This window comes from Homarus americanus, unplaced genomic scaffold (genome assembly GCF_018991925.1).
Source record: "Homarus americanus isolate GMGI-L3 unplaced genomic scaffold, GMGI_Hamer_2.0 scaffold58116, whole genome shotgun sequence".
NCBI lineage: Eukaryota > Metazoa > Arthropoda > Malacostraca > Decapoda > Nephropidae > Homarus > Homarus americanus.
The window spans coordinates 148,041-164,600 of record NW_024740208.1 but is presented as its reverse complement, the minus strand read 5'-3'; positions in this window follow the sequence as shown (position 1 = coordinate 164,600).

The following is a 16,560-nucleotide window of genomic DNA, read 5'->3' as shown; positions in this document are numbered from 1 at the left end:
TACACGGAACTTAAGGACCTTGGTTGTTGAAGCGCAGTGATAACATTATAACAACAACAGTCTTTGTAAATATATGTGTTTGTTTAAGGTAGTTATTGTAAATGTTTTTGTGAAAGGTTCAGTTTGTGTGTTTTTATAACTAATGATTTTACTTAGTTTGCATTTTTATACGCCTATATATATATATATATATATATATATATATATATATATATATATATATATATATATATATATATATATATATATATATATATATATATATATATATATATATATATATATATAATTTTTTTTTTTTTTTTTTTTAATGATAATTGGGTTGTATGAATGTCTGTTTTTATGAGGATCTTTATTCTTGTGAATGTCTGTTTTTATGAATGATAGTATTTTATGAACGCGAGTTTTGTGACTATGTTTAGAAGTTAGTTGGTTCATTTGCCACTCAGTCCTCTGACACCACGGTTTAATTAAATGTACAGTATGTACGTGTGTGTGTGTGTGTGTGTGTGTGTGTTTTCATGGACGTGATTGCAGATTATTGTACCTGTATACATGTGTGTGTCAGTGTTGATATAAGAACAATACCTCACTAGTCGGGAATCGAACCCAGGACATCTGCATGGGAACAGGAAGCTTTCTTGTGGTGCCATGGTAGCGCTCTCTGTTCACACGCTGATGTTCCGGGTTCGAGTCCTGACTAGTGAGGTTTTCTTTATATAATATACAGGTATGTGTGTATGTAGGTTATATATTTGTACATGTAGGAATGAATGTGAAGGTATTTATGGATAAATAATAGTCTTGGTCTCATAATCAGGAACAGACGAAATTCAAGGCTATAGAGGTAATTTTGATGGGATCCCATGGACATTAAGCACCTTGATGATTATACGAGTAAACCCTAACACTAGCCTAACCTAACTCATGTCAACACCCTAGATTGAGTTAGGGTGTTTTAATCATCAGGAGATATAACATGGGGCGGGGGAGGCGAGTATTCATGCGATCCATTTGACAACCTATCGTTCAATCAGTCCTGAGACGAGAAGGTGTCATCCAGCCTCCCTGACTACTGGACCTGGTTTTTTCCCTCCATAGATGAAGCTGTGTTGGTGTGTGCTGAAGAATATAATAGTTAAGGATAGCTTAGATCACAGAAAATGGAAGTTATTGATATTTGATCCTAAAAAACGGGGTTCATTGATAACCTCTTGTACCAGAAGGTTTATTGGGTAATAGAGAGAACGTTATTGTGAACAAAAATACTACTTGATATTATATTGATTTTTTTTTTTTGGGGGGGGGATGAATTTTCCATAATGTTTCATTCTTTTTAACGTAGTAAATGATGGTGCAATAAACAGTAGTGAGAGTGAGTGTTGGTATCTGGTTAAGTTACGGTGCAATAATTATTGTTATTATATTGTTGGAAGAAATTAAGACACACTAACTACCTTTTATTTTTTACAACATTTTAAATTAAGGAAAACAAAATATTGTTCTAGTATGTAAGGACCTTCAACAAGTGTATTTGTTAATATACTGTATATTACTTTGTGATTTACTGCGATTATACCAGAAACATCGCTTTGCCTTACTTCACAAGTGTTGCACCAACCATACTCACCTTTCAGAGGCGTACAGCCAATTAGCGAATAAAACGTAATTATTGTATGGTTTATAACTTCGGGCTACCTAGGGGTTAACAATGCCATATATGGGTGTTAGGTCACGTGGCGCCAGTATTTAATGAAGTAATCACTTACACTGCAGGGTATGACGTTACAGCTTCAGGATAACGGAGACTGTCGGTGTTATTAATCTCTCTCTCTCTCTCTCTATATATATATATATATATATATATATATATATATATATATATATATATATATATATATATATATATATATATATATATATATTATCTGTTTGCCTTTTTAATTTCAAGAAATTATGTTTTGTTCAGACATAATCAGTATAAGTGAATATTTATTACTCTGTGGTTATGTAAAAGAAACCTTCATATATTTACTTGTTTTTAGGAGACTTTAGCTTTGATAACACTATTGGATACATTAGCATGGCAGATCACTCTACTTCATTACTTTTATTTGCACTCTAGACCGCGGTAATCAACTCCACTAGACAGACGTAATAGAATTCACAAATATATCCTATTAAACACTCTTATTGAGCACAGCGATAAGTTGCACTGACCCAGAATAGTAGTATCATTGAGAGACGCACCTGTGGTCACCTGGGCCTCACAAGACCAGTAAGACGCACCTGTAGAGTGTGTGTGGTCACCTGGGCCTCGCTCCCCTAATCAATATTTCACTACGTTCACTGACTGGAAAATATGACGGCGGCCACACACTCATGTTTGTTTTTATTATATATGTTTTACTTTCTATTGCGAGTTATTATGTTGTTTTTATATTCACGTTAAAACTTAGGTGTAGAGATTGCTATAACACAAACGCGCACACACACACACACACACACACACACACACACACACACACACACACACACACACACACGTGCGTACGTCTGTTCCTGTCGCCTTCATTGACTTCACCAAAGCATTCGACCTAGTCGGCCACAATTTAATCATCAACAAAGCTATTGACATCGGGTTTCGGAAAAGTTTTATACCATGGCTTAAGACTTCGCTATTGAACGAAGCCAAGCCATACGTCCCCCAAAGTACCAAGATGGGACCTCTATGATTCCTCATCCTTATAAATGATGCCCTGCAAGAAAATCCGCTCGTTGGAAATACGTCGACGACTCCACCATTGAGATCAGTGTGAACAACCCGGCTCCTGACTACAGCGACTTACAGAATATATTGAACAGTCTCCAAAATTGGGCCACCAACAACCATGTCACTATCAACCATACCAAAACCATGGTTATGCACTTCAACCTCTCCTCTGACCTTGTCCCACCTCCCTCTATTACTTTGGGTCCAAACACACTGCAGGTTGTGGACTCCACCAAGCTCCTCGGTGTCACTATATGTACCAAACTAAATTGGAAAGTACAAGTCAGTGCAATTTCCAAATCCTCCAGTTTTCGTCTCCAACTCCTCCGCCGTCTTAAATCTCCCGGAGTTCACCGCGCCCGAGCTCCTCAGTCCTTACTCAACATTCATACGTCCCAAGCTCACCTATGCGTCCCCTGCCTGGTCTTCCTCCCTAAATGCCACGTAAGGGAAACACCTAGAAAAAGTCCAGAAGAGGGCATACAAGATTACCCCTCCCCCCTCCTACTTCACATATCAAGAAGCGCTCAACACACTGACCCTCTCGGCTCTCTCTGATCATCACCACGACCTCATTTGGAAATGTGGGGAGAAGATTCTGCACCACCATCGAGGCCGGCTTCTGCTTCCACCCGAGATTCCTCGTCCGCGAATTGCTGTTGACACTACAACCGCATCCAGCCCATACGAGCACTTACTGATCGCTATAAGAACAGCCCAATCCCAACCATTGTAAAAATTATCAACAACTCGTAATCAACCAGAGTGTTCACTCCCTGCCACCTTACTTTTGTATTGTTACTATGCTGAAATTCCTTGTTGAATAACATTATCTCCTTGTTTTTATTTATCATATTTATACCACTCTGTTACTTGTATGGCATACTCGTATGTCAATCAAGTGACCCATTCCCCAATTATGTAACTCTCATCATCTCCGCTAACTGTATATTTGTATATTTTCAAGTGTCTAATTCCTGTTTTTTCTTCCCAGGTGAGTACCCGTGAGACTACCTGTGTTCAGTACCTGGGTGGAGCGAGTACAGGTGGCAAGGACGTGTAGATCATCAAGAACACTTCACCTGCTATGCGCGACCGCCCAGGTATTATAGATACAGCTCAAGAAGTATTTGTACGGACGTTTTAAGGTTTCAGACTTTAGTTTTATTGTCTTAGCGGGTGTATAATATTTTTTTTATTATATTGATATATTACATGAAGGGAAAGGTTTATTTTGGTTTACTTTTGCGTCATATACAATATACTCGTACAGTAGTTTAACGAGATATTTTACGAGGCGTTGGTTTAATTGTTTATATTTTATTACATATAAAAGTTTAGGGTTTAAGGTGAAACTGTTAAGAGGAAAATATTTTGATGTTTCCCGGAAATATAAGGGTTTTTTTAATAGGAAGAATTTAACGGAAGGAATAAGTTTTTTTGTGCACTAATTCTTTTTATATTTTGTATGAGGAAACAGCATGGCGACCTTGTATATAAAAGTTCATAATTTAAGAACTTGTGTAGGGGGAGGCTGTACTCTTGACGCTTGTGTACAGTATATGTGGAGGTTTAAGGTTTAATGACACCTGGTTTAAGTACAGGCTCTGTGAAGTTGCTGCGGTATTATAACACTTGTCATTTTATGACATTTGTACCATATTATAACACTTGTGCCATATTATAACACTAGTGCCATATTATAACACTTGTGTCATATTATAACATTTGTGTCATATTATAACACTTGTGTCATATTATAACACTTGTGTCATATTATAACATTTGTGCCATATTATAACATTTGTGCCATATTATAACATTTGTGCCATATTATAACACTTGTGTCATATTATAACACTTGTGTCATATTATAACACTTGTGCCATATTATAACACTTGTGCCATATTATAACACTTGTGTCATATTATAACATTTGTGCCATATTATAACATTTGTGCCATATTATAACATTTGTGCCATATTATAACACTAGTGCCATATTATAGCAATTGTGTCATGTTATAACACTTGTGCCATATATAAAACTTGTCACATTATATAACTTGTGCCATAATATATCACCTGTGCCATAAGATAAAACTTGTGTCACATTATATCACTTTTGTCATAATATAACTCTGCTACATAATTCCCAGAGGTGTGTTGGATAAGTTAATTAACCTGTATGAATAAGCAGAAAATATTGTTTCTTTTTAACACAAATACACAATACAAGTTTAACCTTCGAGGATGATCTTTATCTAAGGGAGTTTATTCTTTACTTAATTGATAAACTCACGAACTTGTATGGCGCGGATTTTTTTATTTATTGCATTTATTTGTTTCTTTGTTTATTTATTAGTTTATTTATTTGTTCGTTTGTTTAATGTGGTATAGAATGTATATGCAGATTTAGAATTTGTTGAAGACTTTTTATAATGGGGATATAATTGTTTATGTTATAGGTAATATGAGGTGATTAATGTAGGTTAAATTGTTCTGTATGTTTACAAATTTAATATAAAATACCGGTGAATGGTACAGGTATATCAGTGGTTCCTGTAGTTAATATTATACTGGTGTAGTGTTTGAGAAGGACCTGTTTGAAGTGAGTTTTAATGTTTAACTTAGTGATTCCGGTCTTCTGTTATTCAATCGAGGAAGGTCGAGTCCTTGCTTGAAGTTTCGGGGGTTAAATTAGATCTCCAGTACGTAGCGTGTGTAACTCTCTGGTGACTTACGTGTACCGTTTTTTTTCATCCGGGGTTTGATTTATTTTTGTATTGTATTTTTTTTAGGTTTTTATATATTATTAAGACCATTTATTTTTTTTTAATACGTCTATGTCGGTGTCCTGTAGTGTATTTTTTTTTCTCTGGGTATAAGTTTCCGAGGGAATATTTAGATAGGAAATTAAGTGAATGTTCTTACCACCACTAGACGGAAGTACTGTATTAAACATCTTGCCTGAGTATGTTACATTGTCTAGGGTCATCATATACACCTACCTCCTCGAGTAACTCTTATCATAATTAATAAAAAATCAAATATTACATGTCAAAGGTCAAGGTCATAAGAAATAATTGAAGCAGGTCCTTGGGAGTAAAATTGGTTACTCAGGACAAGGGGTAAAACAGGACCAGGGAAGGGTAGGTTTAAATGTATACTATACAAACAGTAGGAGCGTTAGAAATAAAATAGACTTGCTGAGCAGCGGTTGTATGTACTGAGAATGTAGACGTCATAGCAGCCACCGAAACTTGGATGAATCTGGCGAGCAAGAACTTTTTATCCGAGTATCACATAGAAGGGTACAACCTTTTTCACAAGGACAGGGAAGGTACAAAGGGGGGAGGGGTCGCACTCTTCTTCAGGGATACATTAAAATGTTGTATTAATAATTCAATAAAGGGAGAAAGAGGAACCAAGTCTGTATGGGTAGAAATTGCGGAAGGAAGAGAAAAACTAATCATGGGGGTGATTTACAGGCCCCCAAGTCTTGGGAAAGAAGCAGCTCAGCCCATATGGCAGGAAATGAGTAGGGCAGCAAAATACAACAACCTGTGCATTATGGGGGGTTTCAACTTCAGAAATATTGACTGGGACAACATTGTAGGTGACTATGAATCTGAAGACTTCCGAGACGCAGTGCAGGACTATTTTTTAAAACCACTAATTACAGAACCTACTAGAGGTGACAATATATTAGACCTAGTATTAACAAATAAAGAAAATATTATCAGAGATATCACAGTAGGGGAAGAACTAGGTAACAGTGATCACAGAGAAATCAGGTTCACCCTAAATTGGGAAACGAAAAACAATGACAATATGGTCAGAGTCCCAGACTTTCGATCGGCGGATTATGAAGGGTTAAGAAGGTACCTAGGTGAGGTCGCTTGGTAACAGTCATGTCAGTTCCAGGTAAGAACGGGTGAGGTCACCGGCGACACAACAATTGACCATGACTATAATATATTGACTAGTATACTACGTAAAGCACAAGAACAAAATATACCATACAGAAAAATTAGGTCAAATAAGAAAGAGCCAAGGTGGATGACCAAAAAACTTAAACATGACATAGGAATAAAGAAAAGAATTTATAAGAAATTAAAGGGAGGGGAGGAGCAGCTCAGAAATAGGTATAATGAACTGTCTAGGAATGTTAAGAAAAATGTATGGAAGGCAAAGAGGGACTACGAAATCAGGATATCAAGCGAATCCAAGGCGAATCCCAAGTTATTTTTCCAGGTATATAGGGCAAAGGTCAAGGACAAAGTGATGGATGATAGTGAGAAAATAAGCGAAGCATTAAACAGCTACTTCTTATCAGTTTTCACAGAAGAAATTCACGAGGAAATGCCAGAGGTGGAACTGATATTTAGGGAAAATGAAGAGAAATTAAAGAATATCACTATCAGAAAAGAGGATGTTCTTAAGAAGATAAATAAATTAAAGAAGACAAAATCCCAGGGCCGGATGAAATTTCCCCTCGAGTTTTGAAAGAGTGTAAGGAACAAATTAACGGACCCCTCGTAAATGTATTTACAAAATCATTAGACACGGAGTTGTGCCAGACTTGTGGAAGCAGGCAAATGTAGTACCCATATTCAAAAAGGGAGACAGAGCACCAGCGTCAAATTACCGGCCGATTAGTTTGACGTCAGTAGTGGGGAAATTTCTTGAATCAATAATAGCAAATAGCATCCGATCGCATTTAGAAAACAACAAATTAATCTACGACTCTGAACATGGATTTACAAAGGGAAAACATTGTTTAACAAATCTGCTGACGTTTTTTAGGAAAGTATTCAAAGTTGTAGATAATGAAGAAAATTACGATGTTATTTACTTAGACTTTAGCAAAGCGTTTGACTCTACCGCATCAGAGGCTTCTGAGAAAAGTTAAGGCTCATGGTATCGAGGGGAAAGTTTTAAATTGGATAAAATCATGGCTCGCCGATAGAATACAGAGGGTCAGCGTAGATGGTCTTAAATCTGAGTGGGGCTGTGTAACCAGTGGGGTTCCCCAGGGAGCATTACTAGGCCCACTCTTGTTCATAATCTACATAAACGATCTAGATACTGGGATCAGCAGTGACATAAGCAAGTTTACGGATGACACCAAAATAGGGCAGCAGATTAATTCAGGGCAGGATGCAAATGCACTACATGAGGATCTAAATAAACTACAGGGGTGGTCAGATATATGGCAAATGATATTCAACACCAGCAAGTGCAGCATACTTAATATTGGAAGAACAAATACTGTCAATGTATACAGCCTTAACAACATCAACCTAGAGAAGTCGACTTATGAAAGAGACTTAGGGATACTTGTAAGCCCGGACCTTCGGCCTAGAAAACAGTGCGTTAATGTTCGAAATAAGGCAGAGTATTAGGTTTTATATCTAGAAGTGTAAGTAATAAGAGTGCGTAGGTCATATTGCAACTATATCTTGCACTAGTCAGGCCGCACCTCGATAATGCTGTTCAGTTCTGGTGCCCCTATTATAGAATGGATATGAATTCACTGGAGTCGGTGTAGCGAAGGATGACGAAAATGATTCCGGGACTTAGAAACCTTCCATGTCAAGATAGATTAAAGAAACTAAACTTGCATTCCCTCGAAAGACGAAGAGTGCGGGGAGATATGATAGAAGTATTTAAGTGGGTGAAAGGAATCAATAAAAGAGATATGGATAAAGTTCTTATAATATCAGAGCAGGATAGGACTCGGAGCAACGGATTAAAGTTGGATAAGTTTAGGTTTAGGAGGGAGATAGGAAGGAACTGGTTCACAAATAGGGTGGTAGACGAGTGGAACAAGCTTAGTAACTTTGTAGTAAGTGGTGGAATGCTGGAAAGTTTTAAAGGGAGGCTAGATAGATTCATGGATGATAGAGAGTGGTAGTAATTCTCGACAGGAGCTGCCATTCACAGGCCAACCGGCGTATTGCAGACTCCTTATTTTCTGATGTTCTTATGTTCTAAGACAAAGTTTGGTGTGGTGTATATCAAGGCCGCGGGCAGTCTTGTTTTTGTGTCTCAGCCCCGGATGTGTATGGCCGTATGAGTGACATTACCATTATTTACTGTATATAATATTTAGTAATGATGCCGGAATAACTAGAATTAACATAGATAAAATTAATCAAGTCTACGAATAATACTAAATTAGTGGAAATGAAAAAGATATGAAGCTTACCTATTGAGATGACCCCTGGCTACCACTGACCTAAAAAAATGTTACTCTCTGTGAACTTGTCTTCTTAAAGTAACAGCCGTCATCATATATATATATATATATATATATATATATATATATATATATATATATATATATATATATATATATATATATATATATATATATATATATATATATATATTTATATATATATATATGGTTCCATAGAAGAGAAACTTGTTGAATGGACTTTAATGAGTATTGGAGTTTGTTGGTGATTGTGGCAACTTTCTGTTTTTCCAATTAATATTTAGCGAAAAGTCTGTGTAATCGTTTCGGAGGTCGCCTGTTTCATTTACCCAGCTCTAAATTAAGCTCCCGTACCACTAGTAGCTGAGATTAGGTTACAGTCAGCTGGATAAAGTTTGATCGATTTGTGTCAGCGGCTTCAAAAGTGACCTAATGAAGCAACACCATGTGATCCTTGTAAGTACACACACGCTGTAGGTTTCATATTAATGAAACATATGAATAAGAACATAAGAATGGAGGAAACTGCAGCGAGCCTATTGACCCATACTGGGCAGTCCCGTTTATACCCAACCCCTATTGATCATATAAGCATCCATCCTATGTTTGAAGCTATTCAGCGTATTCGTGTTAATGATGATAATTGGTAACTTGTTCCACTCATCCATTACTCTGTTTTCAAACCAGTGTTTACCTATTTCACGCCGAAATCTAAATTTGTTTAATTTAAAACCATTGTTACGAGTTCGCTCCTGGTTGGATAGTTTGAGTACCTTTGTAATGTCCCCTTTGTTTAACCCTGACTTCCATTTATACACCTCTATCATGTCGCCCCTCATTCTACGTCTCTCGAGGGAGTGCAAATTAAGATGCTTTAACCTGTCTCTGTATTCAAGGTTCCTAATGGCCGGGATTAGTCTTGTCATTCTCCTCTGGATTCTTTCCAATGATTCTATATCCATTCTGTAATACGGTGACCAGAACTGAACTGCGTAATCCCGGTGAGGTCTCACAAGCGCAAGATATAATTTTAAGATGACCTCGCTAGTCTTGTAACTAACACTCCTTTGTATGAACCCAAGTACTTTATTAGCCTTCTTACGAGCAAAAACACATTGTTTACTTGGCTTAAGATTCCTACTTATCATTACTTCTAAATCTCTCTCGCAGTCGGATTCCACAATGGCATCGTTGTTCATCTGGTAACTGGTTTCCCTGTTTACATCTCCTATACTGAGTACTTTACATTTGTCCACATTGAATTTCATCTGCCATTTTTCCGACCATTCGAAAAATTTGTTTAGATCTTCCTGTAGTTTTGCAGAGTCCTCGTCAGATTTAATTACACGTCCTATTTTAGTGTCATCAGCAAATTTACTTATGTTGCTGTCTATGCCGATATCTATGTCGTTTATGTATATAATAAATAATAATGGTCCAAGTACTGAGCCTTGGGGAACTCCACTAGTGACGTTGCTCCAATGCGATTTAGTGCCATTTATGCTCACTCGCTGTTTCCTGTCCCGTAACCACGCCCTAATCCATTTGAGGATATTACCTTTGATGCCATGCGCTTCTACCTTTCTAATTAGTCTTTCGTGGGGGACTCTGTCGAAGGCTTTGCTAAAGTCGAAATATACCACATCATAATTGTGCCCCTCGTCCACCGATCCGAAAACTGATGAAAAGAATGTTAATAGATTAGTTAGACATGAACGCCCGCTTGTGAAGCCATGTTGGGAATCATTGATCAACTTGTGCTTCTCCAGGTGGTTTCGAATAGAGTTTGAAATAATTGATTCTAGTAATTTACCTACTATTGATGTTAGACTGATTGGGCGGTAGTTAGAGGATAATGATCTACCCCCCTTCTTGAAAATCGCTAATTGAAAAAGTCTTCTATCTATTTATATTTATGTCTGTCTGCCTGCCTGCCTGTCTGTCCGTCTGTCTGTCTGTCTGTCTATCTATCTATCTCAAATGCTCTGTTCATTCATATGAGAGATAATAAGCATTGAATTGGCTGGGCTAATGCCTCCTCAGTATTACCTTGTAATTCAATTGTCAATAGCATCATTATAGAATCCAGTCTCATTAAACATACCGAATCTGTCAACATGAATTTGTGTAATGGTATGTACAAACTGGACAATTTTGTTATTAACAAGATTTGTTACCAGGTGAAAGGGTTGGGTCACTACCTTATGACCTGAATATAGTGGACACCTGCTGTCCCTAGGGACTTGATCTCACTCTCCTCTACCGTATATATTAGCCTTATCAATAATTACTCCTTAGTCTGTACTCACCCCTGAAGATGTGAATTACACGTAAACGCTTGGGAACTTCGTGTTTTCTTTTTCCTTGTGGTTATCAGCATGTAGGGTCACTGCCTAGTGACCGGACCATTGTGGACACTCACTCTCCCCTAGGGACTTAATCTCACTCTCCTCTACTGTATATAAATTTGCCTTGTTATGTATTTCTCCTTAGTCTGTACTCACCCCTGAAGATGTGAATTACACGAAAGCGCTTGGGAACTTCGTGTTTTCTTGTTTCCTTGTGGTTATCAGCATATACCTGGATCACGCGCACCTACCGTGATTTACTTGCATATATATATATATATATATATATATATATATATATATATATATATATATATATATATATATATATATATATATATATAAATGTATTAGAGAGTTCAAAAACATGAGGTCATGTTTTGTCACCCTATATTTAAGCCTCTGTCCATGTAATCCAGTTCTGAAGATGTCTTGAATAAAGACGAAAGCTAAGGTGTTCGTTACTTTTCCCGGAGGATTTATCAAGATTTATCTTATCCACGTTTTCAATAGGACTAGAATATATATATATATATATATATATATATATATATATATATATATATATATATATATATATATATATATATATATATATATATACACACACACACACACACACACGAGGTCTGTCCGGAAAGTATCCAGCAATTTACTATTAAAAAAATATTGCTTACCTAGGACAATGGCGCCTTAGGAGGGAGATAGGAAGAAACTGGTTCACAAATAGGGTGGTGGACGCATGGAACAAGCTTAGCAACTTTGTAGTAAGTGCTGGAACGCTGGAAAGTTTCAAAAGGAGACTGGATAGATTCATGGATGATAGAGAGTGGTAGTAACTTTCGACAGGAGCTGCCATGCACACTGCACAGGCCAACCGGCCTATTGCAGACTCCTTATTTTCTTATATTCCAACAATTTACTATTAAAAAAAATATTGCTAACCTAGGACATTGGCGCCTTAGTCCCCTTCAAAGTACTCCCCTTGGGACCTCACACATTTCTCCCAGCGTCCTTTCCACGGCGATTTTAGCTTTGAGAAAAGCCAGAAGTCGCAGGGAGACAAATCTGAGCTGTAGGGGGGCTGAGAGACCTGGGTGATACGATATTTTGCCAAAAAACCCTGCACGAGACGTGAAGAATGGGCAGGCGCGTTGTCATGATGAAGCTGCCAGTCACCACCTGCCCACAGCTGCGGTGGTTTCTTCTTACCGCATCCCTCAGCCGGCGAAAAACTTCGATGTAGTACTCCTTCGTTATTGTTTGGCCTGGACGAGTTTAAGGAAAATGCAACGAGGCAGCTGATAAAGATCCCGAAAGAGGACTTTGCAGACTGTTTTGAAAAGTGGAAGGGACGCTGAGAGAAGTGTGTGTGAGGTCCCAAGGGGAGTACCTTGAAGGGGACTAAGGCGCCAATGTCCTAGGTAAGCAATATTTTTTTTAATAGTGAATTGTTGGATACTTTCCGGACAGACCTCGTGTGTGTGTGTGTGTGTGTATATATATATATATATATATATATATATATATATATATATATATATATATATATATATATATATATATATATATATATATATATATATATATATATATATATATTGATAAAATCACACAGGAAACAATGGAGCATCTTAGCTTATGTACACAGGGTGACCTTACCAAACATGAGGTCAGGTAAAAAAAATGACATCCACTAAACCACACACCAACATCACTGCAAACATGAGAGGAGCTTAAAAGAAAGGGCGATGGTAACTAGTCATGTTAAGTCAGGTAAAAAATATGAGACCCACTAATCATCTATCCTACATCTACCTCGAATGCTTTCAGAGCACTTTTAACCTTGGGCCACTGACAAATAAATTTGTGTATCATATTATCAGTTCTGTACTGACCATCACTAAGGTTTATAGAATTCAATTCTCTAATCAAACTTGCTTCAACCAGAAGTCTTTCTTTGACACATGATGATTTATGCACTTCTAAACTGTTTTACCAATGTATGGGCTGATTATTAGTCCTTACATGAACGAACAGTGCACTGCTTTCAGATGCCGTTCTAATATTGTACTTGTGCTGTTTAATTCTGAGTTGCAATACTTTCCCAGTCTGACCTACATAATTTCCTTGACAATTGCTACATGGAATACAGTAAGCTCTTCAATTTACATTCAAGGTTCGGCTATTCTTAATTAATATATTAATAATAGTTGAGCCATACCTAAAAACAACATTAATGTTTAATAATTAATTTAAGGGACTGAACTAACGGGACAAATTCATTGCGATAAGGTAGAGTCAAAATATTCTTAAATGTAGGTACTTGCCGAGTTTGAGTTGAATGAACGGATTTTTTAGCCCTTTTAAAACAATGAAGGATACCCAAGTTTTTGTGCAGTGGACTGAATGTGTTTCAGTTCTTCATCAATTAATTCAGGGTCACAAATACATAAGCCTCTCCCAGTCCTTATAATTCTATTGCCTCTGAAGATGTCTTGATTAAAGACGAAAGCTAAGGTGCTCCATTGTTTCCCTTTTTCCTGTGTGATTTTATCAAGATTTATCTTATCCACGTTTTCATAGTGGATCTACATGAAATATATATATATATATATATATATATATATATATATATATATATATATATATATATATATATATATATATATATATATATATATATATCTTTTACTAATAATATTAATTGTTTTAAAACATTCATGAACTACATCTGACAAACACAAGACGTAGACACACACCCCAGCCTCCGCTCCCACACCAGTAAGGAGGACATGGTAGGCGATATCGAGACTCTGTGATTAAAAGACCTATTGACCCGTGCTGAACAACCGGCTGTTTGTGTGTTTGACAGTGATGTGTTTGTGTGTGTATCTTGTGTCATCATGATGGGTTAACTGAGACTTTCCTGACCCGTAATAACTCGCACTGATAGAGTCTGAGGCGATGTTTAGTGACGAAAATACTAAAACAACATGACATGTATATATATATATATATATATATATATATATATATATATATATATATATATATATATATATATATATATATATATATATATATATATATATATATCGTTGCCTTATTTATACTTATAAATCTGTATCAATACGTAGTAACTGACCACTTTACATTCAGACATCTTAGACAGAATTATAAGTTCCTTGGTGCAGTATTTCTCGTTTGCTGGCAGCAGTACAAGGCTGGTATGTTTTATACAAGTATAATATACTCCTAGGAACCAAACATAACACATAATGACCCTGGAAGCTTTAATTAAATAACTCATACTGTAAATTTACTTGAAAGTATAATTTAGTTTTTTAGTGCATCTAAGTAATGGGTTTTTATTTCCATTGTAATAGGTAATGGAGCACAGATCTTTGGTTCTGATGATACGGTTAATTTATTTGAGTACAACTGTCAAAAGTATGCAAATCGGCAAGGTGATTGATCTGTGTCAGAGAAAAATAATAAAACAAAGTTTTAAATGTAATAATATTTGTGTGAGTAGTTTTAGTAATTTGTAATATTTCTAATGTAAATTATGTACACCTTACCTGCTGTAGTAACCGTAGTGGGAGTTATGATGATGAGACTCGGTCATTATAACATTTAAGGGATTTAAAAAATACATACAAGGAATTTACAGTAGGTTTGGTCAATATCGTCCGGAAAACTCCATATGAGTTACCGGACTTTTCCTTTGTGCTCATCTCGCGTAATACGTCTTGCTAAACGTACATATATACAGCCGTCCATACATGCTGTTGGCATGTAGTGTGTCGCACGAAAACTGCAGAATAGTTTATCAATTACTAAAACAGGTGTTACTTGAGGTTAGGTTCACGACTACATCGTAATGTCGCCCGTGATGAGGACAGCCGCTAGGTGAGGGTAGTGCTTCTTATACGCATATTCAAAACAAATCTTCTTTTCCATTTTTGTGTCGCACGAGAACGTTTTGTCTTCTCTCAAGGAACTTTTTCAATGTCTTTTATCTTCTATGTAATAAAATATCGTTTAGGGGTTTCCAGTCTTATTGGAATATGCCCTAAGAAAATTTCTTTTGCACAGAAGGTTTTAGGGTGATATTCTTTCAATTTTTTTCTGATATATACTGTGTATTGTATATAATTATATGACCAGGCTGGTAGTGTTAAAGAGTGTCTCTTGGGTCTAGGAAGCCATGTACAACGGGTTAGGTCCAGGAAGCCGCATATTTCTATATGATTTGGAAAACAACAGCAGCGTGTGTGTGTGTGTGTGTGTAATAAATCTAGAAACTATTGCCTACAGGTAAACTTTGGAAAATAATAAAGAGTGCGTGTCAGGTTAGGGCTTACTGTCGTCCCATAAGAAGGACTCAGAAGTAAAATATAGTAGGTACTGGCCTCTCCAGCACGTCACTTCCGGGAATCATTCATCTGTACTCAATGGAATTCTTATCACCCCCGTCTGCCTCGGCTTCCTGGATGACGCTGACTATGCCATTTTTTTACAGAAAGAGAGAGGGAGAGGGATTCGTTTCACTTTACTGATCAGAGGGTAAAATTCCACCTGCCACCACTGCTGTGATCACAAACACACTCAGATTTTTGGACGAACGTTGGGACTGAAAATATTCATGAATCCGCCTGTGAATTCGAAGCGTGAACAAAAAAGTGGTAGGTTATTTATGTCTCATCCGGATTCTTTCGTCTTTGTGTTTAGAAAAATGGAAATTTACATAATCTTTGTAAACAATAGAATTAGAGAGTGTTTTTTTATGTGATTGAATGACGTCGCTGTCGTCATCTTTCACATGAGTATCATCATCATCATCATCATCTTCATCATCATCATCAACATCATCATCATCATCATCATCATCATCATCTAGCCTTCACAGACTGTACATTTACTTAAACACTATATCTAGCAGAAATAAATCAAGGGCTTTAATCTGACCTGTAACTCAGGTCTCACTCAAATACAGCTAAACGGTCACACTCTTAAATATCTCACCTCCCACTCTGAAAATATCTCACCTCTCCCACCCTAAAAATATCTCACCTCTCCCACCCTAAAAATATCTCACCTCTCCCACCCTAAAAATATCTCACCTCTCCCACCCTAAAAATATCTCCTCACCCTAAAATGTCTCACCTCTCACCCTAAAAGTATCTCATCTCTCTCACCCAAAAAT